An 8,335-nucleotide genomic window follows, 5' to 3' on the forward strand; every position below is an offset into this window, starting at 1 on the left:
AAGTGTCCGAGGCAGGAGATCGAATTCCATTGGCGTCGTTAATTTAAAAAAAAAGCTTACTGGGTGACGCAGGGGTTTGTCGGACCTGTTCTTCTTAGGGGTTGGGGAGGGAGGAGGTGTTGCGTTGTTGTTGGGTTTTTTTGGGGGGGAGAAGAACATTGCAGTTATGATAAAAAAAAAAATTCTGTCAATATTTGTCCCGCGCTAATCTGTGTGAAATCGCTTACCGTTGCCAATTATAATTCTAATACAGGTACTGGTAGCCTCAGTCACACGAAATTGCTAATTTCTGTGGTACTGGGCAACTTTTACGTTATTCCTTTTGCATGGGCATAGTGGAGGCCACCTCGATCAGGACTGGCTGGGTCTAATGTGTTTATTTTTTAATTAAGTGGGTTTATTTGAACATTAAATATTTTTACCTACCGCCGGAAGCCCTTAGGCACCCCTGAAACTCGACATGCAGCCGTCAGGGATAAAACTGCCCGAGAATCCAATAAACACTTTAGACAACACAGTATCATGTCAAATCAAGTTTACTCTCAAACCTATCAAGTTGTTATCGTTGTTACTTATTGGAATGGCAAACGGAACATCCATTGCCTATGGTTTTTGTAATGTCATAGCTGTATTTTTCCCTGAAACTTTTGCAAATTATTTGGAGGCCAGTTGGTTAGGACACTCTTGCTTCATCATGTTCTAATCACGTACGTTCGAATCCACGCGGTGTCACTTTTTTTTCTCCCTTTCCCCTACGCTACATTACTTTTCAGGGAATGTGTGGTGTTCATTGTTATTTTATTTTACTGCTACGTTTTTTATAATTTAATTCGTCATCCAGCGGGAACGTTTGCGATTGTTCCATTCCGTAAGTATGCAAGTATGTATGTCACAATATATATAACTGCGATAAATCCTGAACCGCTAAGTATTTTTCAACCAAACTTTGTAGGTAGATGTAGACACACGATAGCCTACTGTGTGCAACATTTATATTGGATATGTCAAAGGTCAAGGTCATTACGGGGCCCGATGGTCAAAATACATAATCAGCCATATCTCCCAAAGTTCTGGGAATATTTCAATGAAACTTTTTTCATTACATACTCTGAGGAAGGGTCTACAAAATAGCAGTACAAAATACCAAGTCACAGCGAGAAATGTTTCACAAATTCGAGTTAATTTTTTTTAAGTTGAAGGGACTAATGTGCTGCGTCTTCATGTTCAATTTCATAAAACATGGTTGGCTGGTTCCAAAGTTATAAGGGTTTTAGTGTTTGATTCTCCAATGCATAAACATCCATATCTCCCAAAGTTCTGGGAATATTGCAATGAAACCTTTTTTGTTACATACTCCGAGGAAGGGTCTACAAAATAGCAGTTACAAATTACAAAATCACAGCGAAATGTTTTTCGCAGAAAATCGAGTTGATTTTTTTCTCTTTTGAATTCATGAAGGGACTAATGGCCTGCGTCTTCATGTTTAATTTCATTAAAAAAAAAATGGTTGGCTGGTTCCAAAGTTATAAGGGTTTTTACCATTCTTTCTTTCTTTTTTTGGTGTTTAACGTCGTTTTCAACCACGAAGGTTATATCGCGACGAGTTTTTACCATCATATGTGTGGTTATCATATGACTGATAGTTAAATAAGGCTTCGCTGATCAGGGGAGCTAATCTACTCCAATCACCATCGCTTTGAAGCTATGAATACAATAATAAATCAGTCATGATTCAGACAAGATAAGTCGACCATTGCAACAATAATAGCAATTGATCATGGGATGGATTCGCATAGACACTTTAATATCCACACCATCAGTGATTAATGAAAATAATAAAACATTTGTTACATCCCGTGAGGAGCACGAGTATTGCTAGTGATAATAATAATAATAAACATTTAGAATCCGAATACTTCCTAATGCAAGGAGCCCTAGTCGTTTACATAAACCGAAGATGGGGAGGTAGAACTTTTCTCTCCCTTCTTCAATGCTAGCGTTCTTGGCCAGGGCACGGTAACTTGATCCCAACACGAAAAGGAACGCTGAAAACATGGTCCTGTGGCGCCGTGAACCGGTGGTCAGCATCTGACTTACAGTGCTAGCTCGCGAAGCCACGGCGAAAGGGCTACGGCTGTAACCCGATAACGGCATCGGCTGATAACAAGTTCACGCTGATATCAATGGCCTTGCTGCATCGCCAATTATCCTTCTGAGGCTCGGGCACCCCGCTGCACCAGCCTCTCCTTTCACCTCTACTTCTGGTGGCCCAATCGGAGGGAGGTTCCTCTGCCAGCCACCGATGCTCTGGTTGCTTCGCCTTTTCGTGATATTTGACCTCCTTGACCTCTATTAACATCTAGCCTTGTGTAGAGCACTTGCAAATTGGCGATTTATCACAAAATCAGGACTATCATAATGTAAGACAAGTACTATACACTTATAACTTTTTTCGTATTTTTTTGTTGCTGTTTAATTTTATTATTATCATAAAACTATTAATATTATAATTAAGTTCTCATGACCCACAATCTTGACAATAACTGAAGTAATGACATCAGTGACTATGCCTTGAAGCTCTTGGACAACATTCAAGTCGGTGTGATATTTATTCTGATATTACTGACAACCTTGAAAAATAACTGTGAAGTAAAACAGCACCCGAGATTATTAGCCCTGACGTATATTTGACAATGTTCAAAAAATGTTTCTGCTACTATGGGAATAACTGAGGTAATGGCGTGAAGTAATTAATATGTGTTGTTCATAAATGTGTAATATTGTGTTTCACTATGGCTCTCACTGATTGTACACGAGGGTCCATAACTCTACAGTCTCGTGCCCTGTTCCCCACTGACGCTGCTGCTCCATTTAGCGAAACAGTCATGCCTAGTGAGTTAGATAACCTGAAGACAGCAGCAGCACCCCCCAACCCCCACCCCCACTCCTCCGAAAATAAACAAAGGGACCATAAGGATCATTAAACCGCCCGCTTATTACCCCACCCCTGGAATGAAGTAAAAGAAGACCCCCAAAATAAATACAAAATTAAAAAATAAAAACACCTGCCAAATTAAAGAAGTTTGTAACATGAACTATAAAAGATGATTAACCAACAATCAAAAAACAAGAGGAATGGGTTCAAAGGGATCCCTGCGTCACATTTCACACACAAAAAATAACATGAGATTTAACCCACGGCAACCTTGGAGACCACAAGCGAACATTGACATACCAACTACGCCATAACGGGTTACAATTATAAATTGCGCTCACAACTGTTTTTGTCTGCCTTTACCTCGCGGGCTTTTACGGGCTATGTAAGGATCATTTTGTTTAACTTCAACTAAGAACTTGATTTACAGACACATTTTTAGCGGAAACACCCTGAATTGTTTCAACAGAGTTGAAGGGTCGTCTTCTGAGTATGTACTACAAACATTTTGATTAAAATATTCAAAGAAGTTTGGGAGATCTATTGATGTTCACGTGTATGTGGGGTTATGGAGTCGTCGAGTCGAAGACTGTGCGGAAACGGTACGCCGATTACATCATGTTACATATACACAACCTATATACTATGGCTGTGTAGCCTAATCACAATTAAATTGGACGTGCACGAACCATACATTTTAATATTTTGAACCGAGTGACACCAAATGCTTTGATGTTCGAGTCTGTACTTTCAAGCAACACAGCATGATTCATCCCATGTGTTTTACACCATAAGTGTAGCAGAAGTCCCTATACAATCTTCATGTATCATACCATTATATAATCTATGATATATATTAATTATATATGTATAGATAAGGCTATACACTTATCATTGCTTGCATTAAACCAGACAAATAGAGACAGACAGAGATAGGGACAGACGGAGAGACCGACGCGGAAACAGATAAATAAAGACAGACATGAGGAGAAAGAGAGGGAGAGAGAGGGAGAGATCTAAAGACAGAGACAGACAGCGGTAACAGCATCAAAATACATCATTTAACAACGATATCTAAAAGCATAATACTATTGGTGGTATATGAAGAAACGTATTGAAAGGAGTGCCTGGCGGGATAATAGTAGGACTACGAATATAAGTTTTAGTTACAATCGTGTGAAGCCATCTTTGAAGGAATACGCACAGATTCAGCTCATTTGACTCTAAAACATCCGTTATCTGAGTACGGACAGTAAAACAGAAGGACTGCGTGACTGTATAGCATTCTGTATACATACTATTATGCTTATACTGTCTTTTACTGTTTAAAACGTTCGCCAGAGACGTTTCTGTTTAATTTTGGTAGCACTTATTTGAGCCTCGTGCTTTTGTGTTTCTTCATCTTGCCCTTTCTATTGTAATTCGGACTGTTGGATATGTATTTAAACCAAAAGAAGGCGTACTTCTCTTTTTAACTGTCAATAGACACTATACAGTGTTCGATGAAACAACGCATCAGTTCAGGCGCAGTCAAGTCCAGACTAGCCCCTGTCAGTCACTCCAGTACACGCGTTCGGAATGCACGAAATAGCATGCTTGATACGGTTAGTTAAACACTTCCCCTCTGCCTTTAGGTAACTTGACACTGATAGCGCGGCGGGGAGGTAGCTCAGTTGGTAGCGCGCTGGCTTTGTAGCCAGTTGGTCGCTATCAGCGTGGGTTCGATCCCCACGTTCGGCGAGAGATTTATTTCTCGGAGTCAACTTTGTGCAGACTCTCTTCGGTGTCCGAACACCCCCGTGTGAACACATGCGCACGAAAAAATCCCACGTTCACAGCGAAAGACTCAGGGCTTGGAAAACACGAAGACACGCATCTTTACAAATATCCACTTCGTGTCTGATAAACCCTTTACTGTGTTTTTATGACAATTAAATGAGTTCTGAGTTCTGAGTTCTGAGTTCTGAGTTCATGCATCATCTCTCGTCTCCGATTATAATGATCGTATTTCGATACTTTGACGAGACAAACCCAATGCTGGTGTGTCGAAGAAGACAGCCACAGCGGGCTTGTTCGAATCAAAGTATCACACCATAACTTCAACGTATTACCAATACCTGTCCCAATATAGACCAGTTGGTCTAAGAGGACGTTAAACCCTAAAAGTCAGTCACACTGATAGCCGAAGGCGCAGCTCCTTTGCCCAGTCCATAAAACAAGAGGCACATACAACACACGCACAGGGGTAGAGGAGACGAAATAGGTGAATAAGAATAATCAGATATGTAATAGTTTTACTGCATTATAACAAACATTTAGGTGTTAATGCTGCTATTTTAAATTAAAGCCATGCTTTTGTTGTTTAAACTGTGGCGTCATTTTCTGGTTTTGTTTTTGTATCCGGGGTTGTAAGAATTTACATGACAAATACAGGCATGTGATCATGCAGCCGAGTTGCAATGAGAAAGGCAACACAGATTCAGGCAGTTCGAGTTCATCATTAAAATTGTCTTCTGTTGGTCTTTGGCATGGTGCGTGTCAAGACCTCACATCCATGCTGGGAAGAAACCCTAGGTAGTGGAAGGTTACCGCTGTTCTCCCCTCACACTCTCTGTAACTCTCACTGTCCCTCTTTCTCCCCCCTCCCTCTCTCTTATCTTATAATAAATTTAGAGTACAAATATATATCTCTTTCCCCCTATCTCGATTTCTCTCCCTTTCCCTCCTCTCTCTGTTTCCCTCTTTCCTCTATCAATAAATTTAGAATACGAAATTTTTTTTTCTCTCTCTCTCTCTCTCTCTCTCTCTCTCCTCTCTCTCTCTCTCCATCTCCCTCTCTCTCTCTCTCCATCTCCCTCTCTCTCTCTCTCCCTCTGCCTCCCTCTCCCTCCCCCCCTCTCTCTCTCTCTCTCTCTCTCTCTCTCTCTCTCTCTCCATCTCCCTCTCTCTCTCTCTCCCTCTGCCTCCCTCTCCCTCCCCCCTCTCTCTCTCTCTCTCTCTCTCTCTCTCTCTCTCTCTCTCTCTCTCTCTCTCTCTCTCTCTCTCTCTCTCCTGTTTAGAATGCAGTGAACGTTTCGACATTTATAATTGTTACAAAACATGTTTGGAAAAAGAGAAATACATTGAATTAATCGAAGATATTAAGTACAGAGTTGCTCTTACTCGTTTCCGCGCAGGAGTATCCGAAATCAACGCTCACAAGTTTCGGTACGCACCAAACCAAACGACAAGAAACTGTCCTCTCTGTACAGCTGATAAAGAAGATGAACACCATGTTGTATTTTTATGTCCCTTTTATCAAGACCTTCGAGCAAAGTATTTGACAATCTCGAACTCTAAGACGCTGCAACAACAACTTGTGTATTTCTGTGGCAGTAATGAGGATAATTTGATGAACAGCTTCAGCAGATTTGTGTTCTTCATGTTACAGAAGAGACGAACCCTTAGAAATCAGGTTCGGTGACATGTCATCAGGGTCTTAATGTATTTGTTGAATTTTATGCGTGACTATAATTTATAACTGTGCAGATACTATTGCTGTTATTTTAACCACTATTGTAAGGGGCTGTGGCCTTAGACAATTAAAGATTTGTTCTTGTTCTTGTTCTTGTTCTCTCTCTCTCTCTCTCTCTCTCTCTCTCTCTCTCTCTCTCTCTCTCTCTCTCTCTCTCTCATAATTTATTGATAGTGATACTAATAGTATTCCTTCTCCCCTCACGCTCTCTGTATCTCTCACGGTCCCTCTTTCTCCCCCCCCCCCCCTCCTACCTCTCTCTCTTATCTTATAATACATTTCTCTCCTCAATCAATAAATTTAGAATACGATATTATCTCTCTGTGCCTCTCTCTCTTACTGTCGTTGCGCGCGCACGCTTATTATGAGGTAAGGGAGGTAGAGGTAGGGGGGGGGGGGGGGGGGGGGGAGAGGGAACGTGAGCTAGAGACGGAAAAAGTGAGGAGAGAATACTATAAATATATATTATGTAATAGAGAGAGAGAGAGAGAGAGAGAGAGAGAGAGAGAGAGAGAGATATAAAAGAAAGAGAGAGAGGGAGAGATAGAGAGAGAGAGAGAGAGAGAGAGAGAGAGAGAGAGAGAGAGAGAGAGAGAGAGAGAGAGAGAGAGAGAGAGAGGGAGAGAAAGAGAGAATATGTAAAGCGCTTAGAGAACGTCAAGCGCTATATAAATCTCCCATATAAATAAATAAAGGAGTGAGAGAATACTTAAATATATTATGGAAAAGAGAGAGAGAGAGAGAGAGAGAGAGAGAGAGAGAGAGAGAGAGAGACTGACACAGTTTAATTGAATACTATGGGCCTACAGCCCCTTTCAATGGGGGGGAGGGGGGGGTTACACATAAATCACAGGAAAAAAAATAGAAAACATGATATTTAAACGTATGCAAAATACACAGTGGTTTGTTCCAAGCTTTCCTCTATCAATAATCTTGCACATCAATGCTGCCTAATATATACATACAACCGAGAGAGAGAGAGAGAGAGAGAGAGAGAGAGAGAGAGAGAGAGAGAGAGAGAGAGAGAGAGAGAGAGAGAGAGAGAGAGAGAGAGAGAGATGTCTAATAAAGTTTGTTTTTAGGCCTGTATAATGTTTACTATTCACTTCACTATTGGTCATTCTTTGTAAAAGATTGTTTCTACTCAGTTATTTACTGTCAATGATGCTTGAGACACAAGAGAACGATTGCTGTTATTTTTAAATCTGCAGTGAGAACTTTTAGGTTGTGTGTAAAAAGTTGGTTCTGTACGTATATTCCATACGTTAAGTACCTTTGAATCTCAAACCGCTACTACTTGACAAAATGATAAGCCTTATTTACAAAAATAAAGGATCGTAGTTCAAACTGTCTGTCTATGGATGTCTGAATTGAATGTGCTGTCCCGATATATACAGGTCGAAATAATATGGCCACCAACATCTCTATGTCTGTGTAATAAAACCTTGGAACCGCAGGCGACGCTAAGTACCGCTATGTCCGTACGGAAAGCACTAAGTACCGCTATGTCCGTACAGAAAGCACTAAGTACCGTTGGTCAAAACACCCGACTACTCCCAATTAGGGCTAGGTTTCTACTCAGTTATTTGCTGTCAATGATGCTTGAAATACAAGAGAACGATTGCTGTTATTTTTAAATCTGCAGTGAGAACTTTTAGGTTGTGTGTAAAAAGTTGGTTCTGTACGTATATTTCATACGTTAAGTACCTTTGAAATTCAAACCGCTACTACTTGACAAAATGATGAGCCTTATTTACGAAAATAAAGGATCGTAGTTCAAACTAACATGCCTACATATAAACAGCATAAACAACACACAAAAGTATTATGTACATGGGTTTTAACATCGCAGGTACTTAGCGCGGTACCTAGTGCAGCCAAGGTCT

Source organism: Littorina saxatilis, unplaced genomic scaffold (genome assembly GCF_037325665.1).
Source record: "Littorina saxatilis isolate snail1 unplaced genomic scaffold, US_GU_Lsax_2.0 scaffold_629, whole genome shotgun sequence".
NCBI lineage: Eukaryota > Metazoa > Mollusca > Gastropoda > Littorinimorpha > Littorinidae > Littorina > Littorina saxatilis.